Raw genomic sequence first — 19,539 nt, 5'->3', positions numbered from 1 at the left:
ATTGTGTAGGAATTGTCAACCTCATAGAGGGAATATCTTAGATTGTACGCCCAAGGGGCCCTAGTGACAGGGGTAACCCGTTCATGGATTTCTAGGGTACTTCCTTGAAAGGAGAGGCAACTTCTCCTCAAGGAAGTAAGAGACCAAATTAAGCTCCTTATTTCTATCCTTAATAACACCAATTAGAGTTGTGTTCTTGTGATCTACCGAGGCGCCCTAGTGACAGGGGTTAACCGTAATAGGATTTCATAGGGATCTTCTTTATTTGGTACTTAAGGATTGTTGCTTTAGCTTCCAACGAATACATACTGATGGACAATGAGTATAGGATAGTATGTGATACATCAATACCACCACAATGAAACCGAACTCCTAGAACTATTCATAAACCAAGTTAATTACTTCTTCATTGCTAGTTCTCGTTTCCGTTTCCTAATTTCTTTTCTTTACAGTTTACAGCCATCGGTAGTTTAGCCAATCTCAAGTGAACCATTGCTAGTGCTTATAACCAATCCTCGTGGGATCAATAATCTTTATTACTGACGATGAATTCGTGCACTTGTGGTTCGTAACAAGGTTTTAGCACTGTTGCCGGGGGCTGTGTCTATAACATTAGCGAAAATCATATTAGATTAGACTAGAGTTAGTTTCTTTTCTTTATTCTTTCCTTTGTCAAATATTCTGCATTTTAGAGATAAATAGTTTTAATTTTGTTTTTCTTTATTTTCTGTAATTTTATTAAAACAAAATATTCCATATCTTGTTCTTGCATGCGAAGAGCTAACCTTGCAGGAGATTCAAATACCCGACATGTCTATCTATTTCACACTCTCGGTCTATTCAAATAGGACATGATGTTAAGGCCATTAAAGGATTATGGAGCCCCGAGGTCTGCTAAAGAGCTAGGGCCCATTGTGCTTCCAGAAATCCCAGCGAAAAACTTTATGCTCAGACCTTCGTTCATCTCTAAACTTTAAGAAAATCAGTTTGGGGGATTAAATTCAGAGAATCCTTACTTGAATCTCCTAGATTTTCATAGTTATTGCAATACACTGAGAGTTGAGGGGGTTCCGGTTGATTTAATACAACTCATAGCTTTTCCATTCAACCTCAGAAGTAATGCGAAGGTTTGGTTCAACATTCTGCAACCGAGAAGCATCAGGACAAGGGACGAATTAGAGAGAAAATTTTTAAATAGATACTTCCTCCAAAAAGGATCGCTCAGTTGAGGGATCAGATTCTAAACTTAAAGCAACATGACGAAAAAGCATTGCATCAAACTTGGGATAGGTACTTATCAATTCTATATCAATGCCTGCATCATGGTATCGAGAATTGGTTGATTCTTCACATATTTTACATTGGACTTTCAATCCAGAACAAGAGCCTTCTGGACGCAGTGGCTGGGGGGCACTCATGAAAAAAAGTTGGATGAAGCACATGAAATAATTCATACGGTGGTATCAAATCTAAACGAGTGGTCAGGGCAAGATGTGCTAAACTTATCCCTGCACCCGATGGAAGCAGGAGAGGATATGGGAGTGCCGATGGATGAAAGTAAGTTAAGACATGCAGGAAATGAGGTCCAGGAAGAGTTAGAAGAATCCATCAATGTACGGTGCAAGGATGTACAAAAAATGTTTCCTTGGTGTGGAGAGGTCTTATAAAAATTGCCGGGAGGTTTGATTGTAACGCCCCGCCCCTCCTGCTAAGGCCACGGGGGTTACTTTACCCTACTTAACAACTTATTAACTTATTACAGCGGAAGTCTTACTTGTAAATTTTTGAAACATAGAATCCATATGTCATACTTTACAGTATTTCAAGACATATAGGAGTTAACATGATAAAATGTCATGGAGTTACAATCATAAAAAAAATATCAACTAAGCACAATTCATATTTATTGAAAGCAGGTCTTTTCTTCTTTAGCTAGTCACTACCACACACATCCTGCTAGCCCCTCCTGCTGCTACCCTAGTTCATCCAACCTTTGCCCTTATCTATGGTACAAGAAAGTAAGCTGTGAGCACTCATGGCTCAGTAAGTTCCTTTCCTACTCACAAAATCCGTATAGCATGTCAACAATCACAAAGCATATATCAAAGCATAAAGTATCATAGCATATCATACATGATCATCATACGTATCATGAGCACAATCATAGATATCATAGCATAATCATGGCATAAACACAAGGTAGCATGGCATATCATAACATGATCATCATACTCATCATGGCATATTCATAAAGTATATGCAAGGTGAACTTTTAAAACATGCATCATGTCTTGTTAAAACGTATAGTATAGATACTTAAACATAATCTCAACATAAGAGGGGATCCCGGCTTGTACCACGTACATAAATGTGCGCGTCCCAGTAGGTCCAAGGTAGAAAGTCTTGAACCCTACAAGGCATATACTAGGCCCGTTTCTTAGTCCATCGACCTAGGGGCACTTAGGAGCACATCCCTAACGAGGCCCGTTTCATAGTCCATCGACCCCGGGGCGCTTATGGAGCCCACCATTGGTACAAGCCTTAAAAGTAAAATAACATGTCATATTTACATAGTCCATATCACTCATGTCATATTCATGTCATGAAGAGTGCTCTTGATCCCACTTATAGGGAAGCAACTCTTTTAGGCATAGCCTAAAGCATGTATATTTGAGCACACAGCATATCATGATTTTGAGCACACAACATATCATGAACACATGCATAATTAAGCATACAACCTATCATGAGTTTAAGCACACAGCATATCATGAATTTGAGCACATAGCATATCATGAGTTTAAGCACATAGCATATCATGAATTTGAGCACGTAGCATATAAAGAAATTTAGCACACAGCATATCATAAAAATAAGCACATAGCATATCATGAAATTTAGCACACAACATATCATGAAAATGAGCACATAACATATCATGAAATCAAGCACACAGCATATCATGAATAGGACCTAACATATATAAATGAACATCACAGCATATCATACTCTCCACATATCATATTGCATGTGAAGTTCATGGAAGAACACAATTAGGTCTATAACCCTAGTAACAAGTGGTGGCTGAAACATGTAGAGATGGTTTAGGTTATCAAGCAACAAAAGAACATGTGAACCCTAAACATCTATCATTTCTTATGACATAAGAGGCATCTTAAGCATGTTAGGTATAGGTTCCAAGCTTTCTAGGTCCCTTTTCATAACCTGGCTGAAACTAATTAAGCCTCCTTTTGGGTTATTAACAACATACAAGCATGAACAACCCTAACAATTTTCATATCATATTCCATAAGAAACCACTTGAGCATATTTGATTTAGGTTCTAAATTCTCTAAGCCTTTAACCCTAACATGGCCGAAAACCTAGCAACATGTTTCTAGGTTACAAGCAACATAAAAAGGTTGATCTTCATACTAACATATCAATACATATCATGAGAATCGCCATAAGTACTTTTAGTCTAAGTTTCAAGCTTCTCAAGCCTTTTAACCTAATGTGGCCGAATCTTGTAAGCATGGGAATTAAGTTTCTAGTGACATATTAGCATGAAGACCATAAGAACTTTCCTAGCATTCATTTCAAAGAATAACATGGACCACTTAGTTTAGAACTTTAAGCATCCTAGGTCTTAAAAACAATTGTGGCCGAATGCTAAAGAACAAGGATTCAAGTTTCAAGCAACATGTGAACATTAATTTATTTCATATCTCTTCATCAAGTAGATCATAAGTATCTTAGACTTGATTTAAACTTTCCTAGGGTTCAAGTCTTAAAATGGCCGAATCATCATATACATAAGAAATATTGTTCAACTTAACCTAAGATCATGGCATGTCATATTAGCTTCATATCTTGTCTTATGAGAATCATAGCATGCTTAAATTTTTAGGTTAAAGCCCTTCTAGGCCCTCAACTCTATCATGGCCGAATGTACATGAATATGGAATCAAGTTTAAATTGACATACAAGGGGGAAAAACATTAACAACACCATTTATTATGAGGTACACATCATAAGAACAAGGGAACATGCTTGGTTTAGGTTTAGAGCTCTTCTAGTACTTTTGTTCCTTCTATGCCGAAAATCTAAGTTCATAAATTTATGTTCTAACCAAACATTGTAGCATGAAAATATTAGTTTAACTCTCCTACCATATGGTACATAACAGAAGCAACATCATGAACACATCTTAGTTGGTTTTCAAGGTTCTTTAAACTCTTTCTTTTTGTTTGGCCGAAACCCTCATGAAACAACCCTAGGTTTTTAAGCAATATTTTTACATAACAATCACATAGCTATTGTACCACAGGTGAGGGGAACTTACATCCTTTCGCTTGTGATTTTTCTTAAGGAGGAAAGTGTTCTAGTTGTTAAGGAAGGAAGAAGGTTCTTCTTCTTGTGCCTCCTTTGATTTCCTTTGCTTGGGAGGGCTAGAACTTGAAGATTTCTTCTTGGAAATTAGCTTCCTTGGAGAAGAACTTGACTTAGTGCTCGGATCAAAGAGTGGGAGGATCTCCTAGTCTCGGTGAAGAAAAGAAAAGGAGGAAGGAGGAGGAAGAATGAGGAAAATGAGAGATTTACTTCTCATTTTTCTATTTATTCATCATGAGAGGAATTTATGCCTTCTTTAATCTTTCCCTTAATTCATCTATTACTCCTCTCTTGATTCCCATGAAAATGAGGAGAGGGAAGGGTGAGGAAGACAACTTGCCTTCTTCTTGTTCCTTCTCTTAACCAAGAGGGAGAAGAGGTGAGCAATTTGGTTTTCTCTTGCTCTTTGCTTTATTTTTTTTCTTCTCTCCTTTAACTAACATTTTTATTCCTTCCTATGCATATGTTACTCTCTATCCTAGTGGTGATCATGCCATTTAATCTTTCCCTATTATTGGTGGGAGGTTCAAGGTTCAATCCTTGGCCTCCACCTCTTACCTCTTATTTTTATTTTGTTTCTTACTCTTCTTTTTCTCTTATTCTTTTTATTTATTTCCATGCTATTAATGAGAATAATACTCATGTATTTATAAAAATTCATGGGTGTTACAGTACCCCATACCTCATAGAAAGTTCATCCTCGAACTTAGAATAGTGATATCAAGTGGTGCCGGACTTCCTACTGAGTGCATCGGCTACCTTGTTTGCTTTTCCCGGATGATAAAAGATTTCACAATCGTAGTCCTTGACTAGCTCGAGCCATCTGCGTTGTCTCATATTTAGGTCTTTCTGCGTGAAGAAATACCTCAGGCTTTGATGGTCTGTATAAATTTTGCACCGGGCTCCATATAAATAATGCCTCCATGTTTTCAGTGCGAAGACCACCGCTGCCAGTTCTAAATCGTGAATGGGATAATTCCTTTCATGCTCTTTGAGTTGTCTAGAGGCATAGGCTATGACTCTGCCATCTTGCATGAGTACCGCTCCAAGCCCTAGTAAAGAATCATCGCTATACATATCAAAGCCTTTGTTACTTTCCGGAAGAGTAAGGATCGGAGCACTGGTCAGTCTCCGTTTTAATTCCGTAAAACTCTTCTCGCAGTCATCTGTCCATTCGTACTTTTTGTTTTTCTTGGTAAGACCCGTCATAGGGGCTGCAATTTTAGAAAAACCCTCTACGAACTTCCTGTAGTAGCCTGCTAATCCCAGAAAACTTCTGATTTCGCTGGCATTCTTTGGTCTGTCCCAGTTACTTACGGCTTCAATCTTGCTTGGGTCTACCATGACTCCATCTTTGGAAATGACATGACCCAAGAATACTACTCGATCTAGCCAGAACTCACACTTGGAGAATTTTGCATACAGTTGTTTCTCTCGGAGAATCTGTAGTACCATGTTCAGATGTTCAGCATGTTCCTCCTGGGTTCTTGAGTAGATGAGGATATCATCAATGAAGACGATCACACATTTATCAAGGTATGCTGTAAATACCCGATTCATCAAATCTATGAATATCGCAGGGGCATTTGATACTCCGAAGGGCATAACTACGAACTCATAGTGTCCGTATCTTGTTCGGAAGGCTGTCTTGGGTATATCATCTTGTTTCACCTTCACTTGATGATAGCCGGATCTTAGGTCAATCTTCGAGAAGACAGTTGCTCCCTTCAATTGGTCGAACAAATCGTCGATCCGTGGAAGAGGGTATCTGTTCTTAATTGTTGCGTTGTTCAGCGCTCGATAGTCTATACACATTCACATAGACCCATCCTTCTTTTTCACAAACAGTACCGGAGCTCCCCATGGAGAGTGACTAGGGCGGATAAGTCCCTTGTCGAGTAACTCCTGTAGCTGTTCTTGTAGTTCCTTTAATTCAGTTGGTGCCATCCGGTAGGGTGCTTTAGAGATTGGTTTAGTACCCGGAACTAGTTCAATCGTAAATTCTACTTCTCTATCGGGTGCCAATCCTGGTAGTTCATCAGGAAATACTTCCGGATAGTTGCATACCACTCTGACCTCTTCTAGCTTCTGGCTCCTGGTTTGTCTTGCATCAACTACGTGTGCTAGAAATCCAGCACACCCTTGATCTAACATACTCTGTGCCTTTACAGCTGATAAGAATCTTTCAGTTTCCTTCCCAGATTCCCCAATAAATTCAAACATCGGTTCAACTTCAGGTCGGAAGACTACCTTCCTCTTACGGCACTCGATTGAGGCACCGTACTTGCTCAGGAAATCCATGCCCAGTATAACGTCATAATCCCGCATGTCGAGTACTATCAAATTGCTGTAGAGTTCCCTGTCTGCAATTCGAATAGGTACAGCCTACAGCATATGATCTGATGGCATGACTTCCCCAGATGGGAGGGTTGTTAAGAACGTGTCATTTAGTGTTTGGGGTGGCATGTCTAATTTCTTCGTAAATGGTGCTGAGACGAACGAGTGTGTCGCCCCAGTATCAAACAATACTAAAGCATACTGACTGAAAATAGGCAGCTGACCTGTAACGACAGTAGAGGCGCTTGCCACATCTTCTTTAGTAAGCGAGAAAACTCTGGCGTTTGTCGTCGCTGGCGGGGCTTCCAATCTTCCTTGGCTGATTGAAGTCCCTTCTATCGCAGTTTGCATCTGGTGTAGTTGTGGAGGGGCACTCCTGTTCTAGTTATTCTACTGGAGTGGTGCCTGGAACTGAGTGGAACAGTCCCTGGCCAAATGTCCTTCCCGTCCGCAATTATAACATTTTCTTGTACCTTTGTGACATAATCCGGAATGCAGCTTTCCACAAATAGTACACTGAGGGTACCTCGGTTGTTTATTCGCTGGGCCACTTTTTGCATTGTCCCATTGCTTCCTTTTCCAGGTAGAGGTCCCCTTCCAGTTTGTCTTGCTGCCCGAGGGTCTCTGTCCTTCTGTTCTGGACTGACTCTTATTCTCGTTCATTGCTTTCTGATAGTGTTCTGTGATTAGGGCATTGCTGACTAGTTCCTCTGTAGTATTCGGTCTATTAACTCCGCCGGCCACATTTAATGCTATCTCGGGTCGAAGCATCTTCAGCATTAGTCTGACCCTTTCTCTTTCTGTGCGAACCAATTCTGGACATAGGCGTGCCAAACGGTTGAAGCGTTTTACCGCCTCGTTTACTGATAGGTCACCTTACCAGAACTCGGTGAACTCGTCATAGTGTCAGTTCGTCACTTGCATATGGAAGAACTCTTCAAAGAACTCTGTCTCGAAGTCCATCCATGTCATCAGATTAATCTGACTCTTAGCCTTTACTCTTTCCCACCACATCCTTGCATCTCCGGAAAAACAGAACGATACACATTTGATCTTTTCCAGTGCAGGCCAGTCCAATAGCTCTACTATGCTTTCTACTATCTTGAACCATGCCTGGGCGTCCCATGGCTCGCAAGTACCTAAGAAATTCTCCGGTTTCAACCTTAGCCACTGGATCAAGTAGGTCTCTTGTCGGACCACCGGAATAGGGGCTATCGGCGGTACTGGTGCGACTACTGGAATAATGGGCACTGCGTTCTGATTCACTGGCGGGGTGACAGGATTTTCTTGCTGACCCATTAGAGTCGTGATCAGCTGTTGTTGCTCCGTGATCTGGCGCTGGAGGTCGGTAACTACCTGTGTCAGATCCGGTGGAGTCACTGTCTCGTCTGCTCGAGTAGTGCGTCTCCTAGCCATGCTTATCTTCATTAAACGACAATAAATTATCGTTATTTCTATCCACGTTAACATAAGGTCATTATCATTCTTATTCTATCATCATGCATACCTATCCTATAGTTGTGACTTATCATAATCAGACAAGATAAGTAAACATGCATAATATTAAGGCATCAAAATCAAAAGAATTTTAACTTAAACATATAAATTCTTACTTGAAGCGGCAGGAGGAAGGCTTGACATGTGTGTAGTGAGAGGCTAACCTGGCTCTTATACCATACTGTAACGCCCTGCCCCTCCTGCTAAGGCCACGGGGGTTAATTTACCCTACTTAACAACTTATTAACTTATTACAGCGGAAGTCTTACTTGTAAATTTTTGAAACATAGAATCCATATGTCATACTTTACATTATTTCAAGACATATAGGAGTTAACATGATAAAATGTCATGGAGTTACAATCATAAAAAAAATATCAACTAAGCACAATTCATATTTAATGAAAGCAGGTCTTTTCTTCTTTAGCCAGTCACTACCACACACATCCTGCTAGCCCCTCCTGCTGCTCCCCGAGTTCATCCAACCTTTTCCCTTATCTGTGGTACAAGAAAGTAAGCTGTGAGCACTCATGGCTCAGTAAGTTCCTTTCCTACTCACAAAATCCGTATAGCATGTCAACAATCACAAAGCATATATCAAAGCATAAAGTATCATAGCATATCATACATGATCATCATACGTATCATGAGCACAATCATAGATATCATAGCATAATCATGACATAAACAAAAGGTAGCATGGCATATCATAACATGATCATCATACTCATCATGGCATATTCATAAAGTATATGCAAGGTGAACTTTTAAAACATGCATCATGTCTTGTTAAAACGTATAGTATAGATACTTAAACATAATCTCAACATAAGAGGGGATCCCGGCTTGTACCACGTACATAAATGTGCGCGTCCTAGTAGGTCCAAGGTAGCAAGTCTTGAACCCTACAAGGCATATACTAGGCCCGTTTCTTAGTCCATCGACCTAGGGGCACTTAGGAGCCCATCCCTAACGAGGCCCGTTTCTTAGTCCATCGACCCCGGGGCGCTTATGGAGCCCACCCTTGGTACAAGCCTTAAAAGTAAAATAACATGCCATATTTACATAGTCTATATCACTCATGTCATATTCATGTCATGAAGAGTGCTCTTGATCCCACTTATAGGGAAGCAACTCTTTTAGGCATAGCTTAAAGCATGTATATTTGAGCACACAGCATATCATGATTTTGAGCACACAGCATATCATGAACACATGCATAATTAAGCATACAACCTATCATGAGTTTAAGCACACAGCATATCATGAATTTGAGCGCATAGCATATCATGAGTTTAGGCACATAGCATATCATGAATTTGAGCACATAGCATATCATGAGTTTAAGTACATAGCATATAATGAATTTGAGCACATAGCATATCATGAAATTTAGCACACAGCATATCATAAAAATAAGCACATAGCATATCATGAAATTTAGCACACAGCATATCATGAAAATGAGCACATAACATATCATGAAATCAAGCACACAGCATATCATGAATAGGACCTAACATATATAAATGAACATCACAGCATATCATACTCTCCACATATCATAAAGCATTGCATGTGAAGTTCATGGAAGAACACAATTAGGTCTCTAACCCTAGTAACAAGTGGTGGCCGAAACATGTAGACATGGTTTAGGTTATCAAGCAACAAAAGAACATGTGAACCCTAAACATCTATCATTTCTTATGACATAAGAGGCATCTTAAGCATGTTAGGTATAGGTTCCAAGCTTTCTAGGTCCCTTTTCATTACCTGGCCGAAACTCATTAAGCCTCCTTTTGGGTTATTAACAACATACAAACATGAACAACCCTAACAAATTTCATATCATATTCCATAAGAAACTACTTGAGCATATTTGATTTAGGTTCTAAATTCTCTAAGCCTTTAACCCTAACATGGCCGAAACCCTAGCAACATGTTTCTAGGTTAGAAGCAACATGAAAAGGTTGATCTTCATACTAACATATCAATACATATCATGAGAATCACCATAAGTACTTTTAGTCTAAGTTTCAAGCTTCTCAAGCCTTTTAACCTAATGTGGCCGAATCTTGTAAGCATGGGAATTAAGTTTCTAGTGGCATATTAGCATGAAGACCATAAGAACTTTCCTAGCATTCATTTCAAAGAATAACATGGACCACTTAGTTTAGAACTTTAACCATCCTAGGTCTTAAAAACAATTGTGGCCGAATGCTAAAGAACAAGGATTCAAGTTTCAAGCAACATGTGAACATTAATTTATTTCATATCTCTTCATCAAGTAGATCATAAGTATCTTAGACTTAATTTAAACTTTCCTAGGGTTCAAGTCTTAAAATGGCCGAATCATCATATACATAAGAAATATTGTTCAACTTAACCTAAGATCATGGCATGTCATATTAGCTTCATATCTTGTCTTATGAGAATCATAGCATGCTTAAATTTTTAGGTTAAAGCCCTTCTAGGCCCTCAACTCTATCATGGACGAATGTACATGAATATGGAATCAAGTTTAAATTGACATACAAGGGGGAAAAACATTAACAACACCATTTATTATGAGGTACACATCATAAGAACAAGGGAACATGCTTGGTTTAGGTTTAGAGCTCTTCTAGTTCTTTTGTTCCATCTATGCCGAAAATCTAAGTTCATAAATTTATGTTCTAACCAAACATTCTAGCATGAAAATATTAGTTTAACCCTCCTACCATAAGGTGCATAACATAAGCAACATCATGAACACATCTTAGTTGGTTTTCAAGGTTCTTTAAACTCTTTCTTTTTGTTTGGCCGAAACCCTCATGAAACAGCCCTAGGTTTTTAAGCAATATATTTACATAACAATCACATAGCTATTGTACAAAAGGTGATGGGAACTTACATCCTTTCGCTTTTGATTTTTCTTAAGGAGGAAAGTGTTTTAGTTGTTAAGGAAGGAAGAAGGTTCTTCTTCTTGTGCCTCCTTTGATTTCCTTTGCTTGGGAGGGCTAGAACTTGAAGATTTCTTCTTGGAAATTAGCTTCCTTGGAGAAGAACTTGACTTAGTGCTCGGATCAAAGAGTGGGATGATCTCCTAGTCTCGGTGAAGAAAAGAAAAGGAGGAAGGAGGAGGAAGAATGAGGAAAATGAGAGATTTACTTCTCATTTTTCTATTTATTCATCATGAGAGGAATTTATGCTTTCATTAATCTTTCCCTTAATTCATCTATTACTCCTCTCTTGATTCCCACGAAAATGAGGAGAGGGAAGGGTGAGGAAGACAACTTGCCTTCTTCTTGTTCCTTCTCTTAACCAAGAGGGAGAAGAGGTGAGCAATTTGGTTTTCTCTTGCTCTTTGCTTTATTTTTTTTCTTCTCTCCTTGAACTAACATTTTTATTCCTTCCTATGCATATGTTACTCTCTATCCTAGTGGTGATCATGCCATTTAATCTTTCCCTATTATTGGTGGGAGGTTCAAGGTTCAATCCTTGGTCTCCACATCTTACCTCTTATTTTTATTTTGTTTCTTACCCTTCTTTTTCTCTTATTCTTTTTATTTATTTCCATGCTATTAATGAGAATAATACTCATGTATTTATAAAAATTCATGGGTGTTACATTGATATCTACCTCAGCATCATTTATGGAGGAGAACTTGGATGATGATGATGATATTGAACGAATGGCTCAAGAAATCGAGGGAGCGCCAGAAGAAGTCATGGTAAACGAGGAAATATGGTTATTAGAACAGGAACCAGCCTTGCCTGAGATTGTGCCACCTCAAGTGGAGTTAAAACCTCTCATGCATAACCTTAAATATGCGTTCCTTTGTCCAAATTCCACTTCCCAGTAATAATTAATGCAAATTTGACTGAGATAGAGACACAGAAATTGATCAAAGAGCTGAGAGCACACAGAAAAGCAATCGAATACACCATTGATGACATAAAAGGGATCAACCCTTCGATCTGTATGCACAGAATTCTGCTCGAAGAAGGATATAAAAATTCGATTGAGCACCAAAGAAGATTAAATTCGAATTTGAAAGAGGTTGTGAAGAAAGAAGGATTGAAACTTCTTGATGCTAGAATCATTTATCCCATATCAGATAGCGAGTGGGTAAGTACGGTCCATGTGATCACCAAGAGAGGGGGAATGATGGTGGTTAGAAATGAAAACAATGAATTGATTCCAACAAGGACAGTTACAGGATGGTGGATGTGTATTGATTATAGGAAACTAAATAAGGAGACTAGAAAAGATCATTTTCCCTTACAATTCATCGATGAGATACTAGAAAGATTGGCAAAACATTCCTATTTTTGCTATTTGGATGGATACTCTGGCTTCTTTCAAATTCCAATACATCCCCTAGATCAAGAAAAGACCATCTTCACGTGCCCTTTTGGCACTTATGCTTATCAACGAATGTCGTTTGGACTCTGCAACTCACCAGCTACATTTCAGCGATGTATGATGGAAATATTTTCAGATTTTACAGAAAAAATTATGGAGGTATTCATGGACGACTTCTTAGTCTATGGGAATGACTTCGACTCCTATCTTCTAAATCTTTCTAAAGTTCTCCAGAGATGTAAAGATGTAAACTTAGTTCTGAACTGGGAAAAATACTACTTCATGGTCAAAGAGGGAATTGTTTCAGGACATAAGATTTCAGAACGAGGAATTGAGGTAGATAAAGCCAAAATAGAGACAATTGAGAAACTACCTCCACCTCTTAATGTAAAAGGGGTTAGGAGCTTTCTAGGGCATGCTGGATTTTACAAGTGTTTCATCAAGGATTTCTCAAAAATTTCCAAGCCACTAACTAACATGTTGATCAAAGATGCTGAATTTTATTTTGATGATGACTGCAATGAGGCATTTAAGAAAATCAAGAGTGCTCTCATCTCAGCTCCCATAATTCAAACTCCAGCCTAGGAACTCTCATTCGAAATCATGTGCGACGCCAATGACTTTGCGGTGGGCGCAGTTTTAGGACAAAGAAAGGACAAAGTACTGCATGCAATCCACTATGCGAGCAAGACATTGGATGCAGCCCAAATGAATTATTCTACTACTAAAAAGGAATTATTGGCCATAGTGTTTGCAATCGACAAGTTCAAGTCTTATCTAGTGGGCTCAAGAGTCATAGTGTATTCTGATCATGCTGCCATAAGATATCTGCTTAATAAGAAAGAGGCCAAACCTCATTTGATTAGGTGGATCTTGCTTCTTCAGGAATTTAATCTGGAAATTAGAGACAAGAAAGGGGCTGAAAATGTTGTGGCAGATCATCTATTTCGAGTATGGCCAAATGGGCAAAAAGATTTGGATTTTGATCTGCCCATAAATGATGTTTTCCCTGACGAGCATCTGTTGGCAGTAAGTTTTGAGAGGGTTCCTTGGTATGTGGAATTTGTTAACTATCTTACAAGTGTTGGTTGGTCCTAGGAAGATCGTACCGGTTCCACTATACAAAAATTTTGTACAAGTGTCGAACCTTTCCTAAACAACCTATTGTGTTCTTTAAAAGTTAAATTAGGAATTGCAAACGGAACTTAACATTATTGATTCCAAATTTAACTTATCTGTTCTTAATGGTTTAGACTCGGATCATAAGCGGAACTTAACACTATTGATCCAAATCCACCTACGTTATAAATTTAATTAAATATTAATTTTCAAAATTAGCTTCCAGGATTGCATGGCGAGGCACTAGTCCTTCTTGGGTATGGGATCATCCACCACCGCCTAGACAAAGCGTTTTAAGGAAAGTTAATATTTAATTTCCTTATATAACTCTAGGTTTAACCAAAAAGAACAATCGAATCACAAATTCAAAAAATAAAAAGAAAACACAAACTCGGATTACAATTTCAAAAAAAAAACTAGAATCTAATGCCTCTTGTATTTAGAATTCTTACAAAGAAAAATAACTAGCATGATGTGGAAGAAAATTACTAGTTATACCTTTTCTTTGTATGCTAATGAACTCGAGATCTTTTGCCGTATTCCTCGCCTCTTCTTGGACGTCGTGTGGGCGACGATCCTCTAAGATGAACACCACCCAAAAGCTCCTCCTTCTTCCTTCCTATATCCGGCCACCAAAAGGGAAGAAACTCCATGAGAGTTTCGGCCACTGGTGTCGGTCTTTTGCATGTCACAAGGCGCTCCAAATTAATAAAGATTGGAACTCATTTAAATTAAAACTAATATTGTAGTAACGAGTCCCAAGTCATATTTTTCCAAGATTAACTAGTGAATGTGTGTATATCCTAGAATTAGTTCCAATCAAAGTATTACATCACAAGATCAAAGAATAAGATCTAATAATGTTCACTCTCATCTAAACATGATCCATTTCCTTCTCATCAAATAAGCATCAATTAAATTCAGATTTAAATGCACCATTGAATCAATTAACATGCCTTCTATTTAAAGTCACAATAACAAAGTATTCCAAGCATTCTACACTCACCTTCTCAGAAACAATTTGAATCTCAAGTTGAGCATTCATCATCATAGCATGTTCACAGTTACAACAATCAAAAGTTAAGATCAAGGAGTTTTGATATAGGAATGGATTAAAGGCAAATAAAATTATGAAACTTCAAATCTAGATCAGATTACAGAAATTAAGAAGCTGAACAAAATTTGGATTACAGCAGTACATCAAGATCAGGTTAGCAAGTAGAATTTCAGAATTGGGATTGCAAAGAAGAGCAAACAGAAATTAACAAAATATGAAGTAAGAAATATAGAACAAAGATTAAAACACAATCTAAACTATCAAATCTTCAAATCTGAGCATGTTCAAGCAAAATTCTAAAACAAGATAAAGAAATCTAAAACCCTAGCATTCCACAATCCGGATCCAAACTCAACCTCCTCCAATCTGCTGTAAAACCAACAGAAATGCTCTCGGAACCCCTATAAGCATTCAACAACAATCAAACAAGCTTCCTTCTATTACCAGGAGATGTTCATAGCTCTGGGAAACCTCCTCTCAGCTCACACCCGCCTGGTAATCTCATCAACCGAGAATCAGAGCAAGAATTCTGTGGATTACAAAACTAAGTCGATTGATCAGATCTACTTAGCTTCACTTCGGAATGGAGATCGGAACAAGATCAGAAGCTCTCAGGAGACCTCCCTAGAAGCTCTGGTGGATACGAAATTCGCTGATCGGGAAACCTCCCCTCAGGAACGCGGCGGCGGACAGAATTCAAGTCGCCATCGGGAAACCTCCTTCAAAGCTCTCTGGTCATCGGAAGATGAACGCCGGCAGCTGGAGATCGTCGTCGTTGAATAAGAGGAAAAACTGGATCTGATTTGAGGAATGGGAGCGTCGGCGCCGCAAGGAAGAAGAAGACACACTGTAGCTCAAAATCGCGAAGCCGAGCCCGATCGCACTGTAGCTTCTCACGAAGCTTTTAAATCCTCCTCAGATTAAATCGGACGGTCCAGAACAATTCGGGGCTTGATCAACGGCTGGATGAGTTCAGATCTGGATCAAAACTTCTGGATATTCATCAATGGACGAGATCTGCTTTTCATTAGGTTGGATGGACCAGATTCTCAACGGATGGCTCAAATCTTTCTGATCTTCAACGAACGGTCCATAATGCTCCCAGGTATGATCGCCTCATTAAGCCCTTGATTTGAGCCCAAATACGGTCTGATTTGATCGGGTCCATGACCCTTTTGATGCCTACAAAATAATAATCAAAGATTAGCATCAAATACCATGATAATTAGCTAAATTGCAATTAAGTCCAAGATCACATGCAATTTATGAAATGTAATGTAAATGTGAGATTAGGCTATGAATAAACCATCAAAAGCATGCATTATGAATTAAAATAATATAGCTAAATCATGATTATCAAATCCCCCACACTTAGTCTTGGACGTCCCGTTCAAGTAAAGAAAACCTAAAATTCATCTCCACACAAATTCCCTGAGCAATACCTAGAAGATAGTAAAAGGTAATTAACTAAGGTCATTTTAAAGATCACAAACAATCATGAATACAATTCAAACAATAATCAGTAGGTATGGTGGTTTCAATCCAATTGAAGAATTAAGCAAGTTACAATCTCACAAGGTATTCACCTATTCTAGCCCTCACACTCAAACATGCATATTAGTGGAGTTCAACTCAATGCAACTCACAACATTTCACTACCATAAGCTTGCTTATTTTCTAATTCTCCACCACTATAAAACATAGCATACATGAATCAAAAGGAATTTATCATCAAGAATTGAAATGGAAGCAAAAAAGAACAATGGAAGTAGATAAAATGGCAAAAGAAAAGAATTTTCATGAAAAATTAAGGAGATAAGAGTATTGGAGGAATATATTTGATGAGTTGACCAATTTGATGTAAAAAGAGATGAATACCATTTGTCATTACCAATTCAACATATCAAGCTAACCTCTCCTTCAATTTGATGGCAAACAAAGAATCTTGTTACTCTATCTTCCACTTGATACTCTCTTGAATGTGCCATTTTTTCCTTTCTTCACTGTTTTTCCCCTTCATTCCATAACTTTGAAAGCTCAAATAATCCCAAATCAACTAATGGAGAAGAGCTCCCTCCCCCACACTTAAAACATTGTCCGTCTCGGACAATACAATCTAAACAAGATAAAGCCAAGTAATTGATATACCTCTTGCCACTGGTCCTTTTTTTTCTCTCTCTGCAGGTTCCAACATGACGGAGATTGGATCTTCATTAATCAAAAGCTTTGTACAACAATTTCAGCAATCAGCTATCACAGCAACAGCAATTTCAGAAACCAGGCTGTTTATGCTGTTGTCACTGCCCCTGCTTAGAGATAAATCTGATAACTTAATTATGTTCCATTCATGACAAATAGTAAGTTCACAGCTCAACTCAACAATTCAACTTGCTACATTAAGTTTCAACTCAAATCATCAAAAAGGCAGCTCATCCAAATGATTGTATTTGATACTAGTCTAATAGGAGTTGAACTTAACCCATAATTGTCTAATGGATTTGTAATTAGAAATTCAAGTTTCCAGCAACAAAATCTACTTGACAATTTCTGTTAACAAATTCTCAGTATCGATATTATTATCTTAATATCTCAGTGTTGACAAGTTCTTCCTTTTCTCTGTTTCCTGCATTTCACAGAATGCACAATTTCAGAATCTAAATTCCAGTGTAACTTTAACTCACTTCATTACAACTTCAACTGGAAGGTAAGAACCATTAAACATTGCGATGATAAGTAGATGAATTCATATTGGTGCAGGTTATAACAGCTTGAGTTTCCGGCACAAACAGTTTAGAAGCCCAACTTGGTCTGGCTACTTGATACTTAATATGTGAGTAACAGCTTTAATCACAAAACACAGTTCCAAAAACAACACTTCAAAAATTCAGTAACTATCTGCTTGATCCAAGCAAATTTAAATATCAAACTGATTTCCTTTTGGCACAAAATATGTCAATGCTCTTTCTGTAAGCACGGTATGTCAATACTAAAGTAGCTCCAGCTTAAATTGTGAGGATTTCATATAAGCAGAAATTCTCATCCTGCACTAAACTATAGGAAGCTGAATATTCTTGGCTTCTGAAATTGCTGCATTCATGTCTTCAAACCAGATTCATAAATCCTGCTGTCCATAGAAAGAAAAGGATACCAAATGACACTGAAGGGTTAATTCCAGCTCAAAGAGTTAAGGGAAACAATATCTGTAAATTCAGTGATGACTACAGTGCCATTTGGCAATTCCAGTTTGAATGTTTCAGAATTTGAAAATCCAAAGAGTCTTGGTATCAAAAACCAGCAACTATAGCAGCACAATCTGATTTCAGAAATCAGATTCTATGCTTCCACGTTCAACAGAGATATAGAGATTGAGTTTCAGTTTATGTTCAAGTCAGGAATAGCATGATAAGTTGGTTTTTGAAATTATTGGCAAACTCGAAACCTTGCAACTATGTTCATATTCCATAATTCCTATAAATACTTCCTGTAAAAGGAACATTGCAATTTTCATATCTCTATCAGAAAGGTTAATTTGCATTTCCAGCAAAATGCATTCTGCTTTCAAAATTCAGATTCTGATAACTAGCATTCCTTTCCGATTTACTTGAAAATTACAATAGGGATCTAAGTTCAGTTTCTGAAAATTCCAAAAACTGAACACTCAGTCTCAGCTTCAAAATTAGCAGGACACTTCCCAGATTAAGTATCAGAATTTTGATATCTAGCAGCTTCATCATATGAATCCGGATCTGTCTTGCTTTAGTTTCTCCAATAGCTCACAAACGACAACCATTCCTCTGATTTTCCAATTCCACTTGATGAATGATTCCAAAGCTCACCAGTACAACTTCATTAGCATAGTGAAGAGCTTTAGTGATCATAAAAATGAATTTCTGAGAAATCAACTCCTTAACAGTTGATGAAATTTCAAAACTGATGTTGATCTCCGGAACTTGATACATCATGATCACCTTGCAGTAACTACACTCACTTCCAGTTTCACTTCCTGCATTTAAAATCTCATCTCTTTCCAAATTTCCATCTTTGCATTCCAAAGCTTTAACATTATGTTTCTATTTCAGCAAGCTTGAAGAATTAAACCACCACAAGGTTCTGAATTCCAGGAATCTGAAAAAAAACAATTGAAATCAGCAATTGAAGTGCAGCTAATTAAATTCAAGTATTCAAATTCAAATGAATTCCACTGAAATTCAGCTGGCCAATTCCAAAAAGAACAGAAGCTTCTGCATTTTGATTTAAGTACCAGATTTAAGAACTGAAATCAGTAACTCTTTCCAACTATCAAGGTTTAGTTTGACAGATCAGCTTCAAAATAAAAATTCAAACCTTGAATTCACTCATACATTGAATGGGTTCATCAAATGCTCTTAATTCCATTCATCCTTGGTCAACAACAGCCTAACTCTGATAACTCTTCTGATAACTCCTGATTTTCAATTTATCACTCCTCCTTACTGTGCTCAAAACACAACTTACAGCAGCCTCTAATTACTAGCAGTGCAGTAAAGCTATGCAATTTCAGGAATTTGAAATCCAAGTAACTCTACCACTTCCTGGAAACTCAGTTAAAAATAAGGTTTCAGGTTCTCTGATTTTCTCAGAATTTCAAGGCTGCAAGGCTTGAGTGAATAAAGGATGGTTTGATGAAGGAGTTTACAAAATTCCAGCAGCTTCTAGCTCCTTATAGATTTGCAACAACATGCTTTCAAAATTCTGAAGTTACTGGAACACAGCTCAACTTTTTAACAGCTCACAAATTCATCCATAGATC

Source organism: Zingiber officinale, chromosome 10A (assembly GCF_018446385.1).
Source record: "Zingiber officinale cultivar Zhangliang chromosome 10A, Zo_v1.1, whole genome shotgun sequence".
NCBI classification, from domain to species: Eukaryota; Viridiplantae; Streptophyta; class Magnoliopsida; order Zingiberales; family Zingiberaceae; genus Zingiber; species Zingiber officinale.
The sequence above is the reverse complement of the archived record's forward strand: the minus strand, read 5'-3'. Positions refer to the sequence as shown.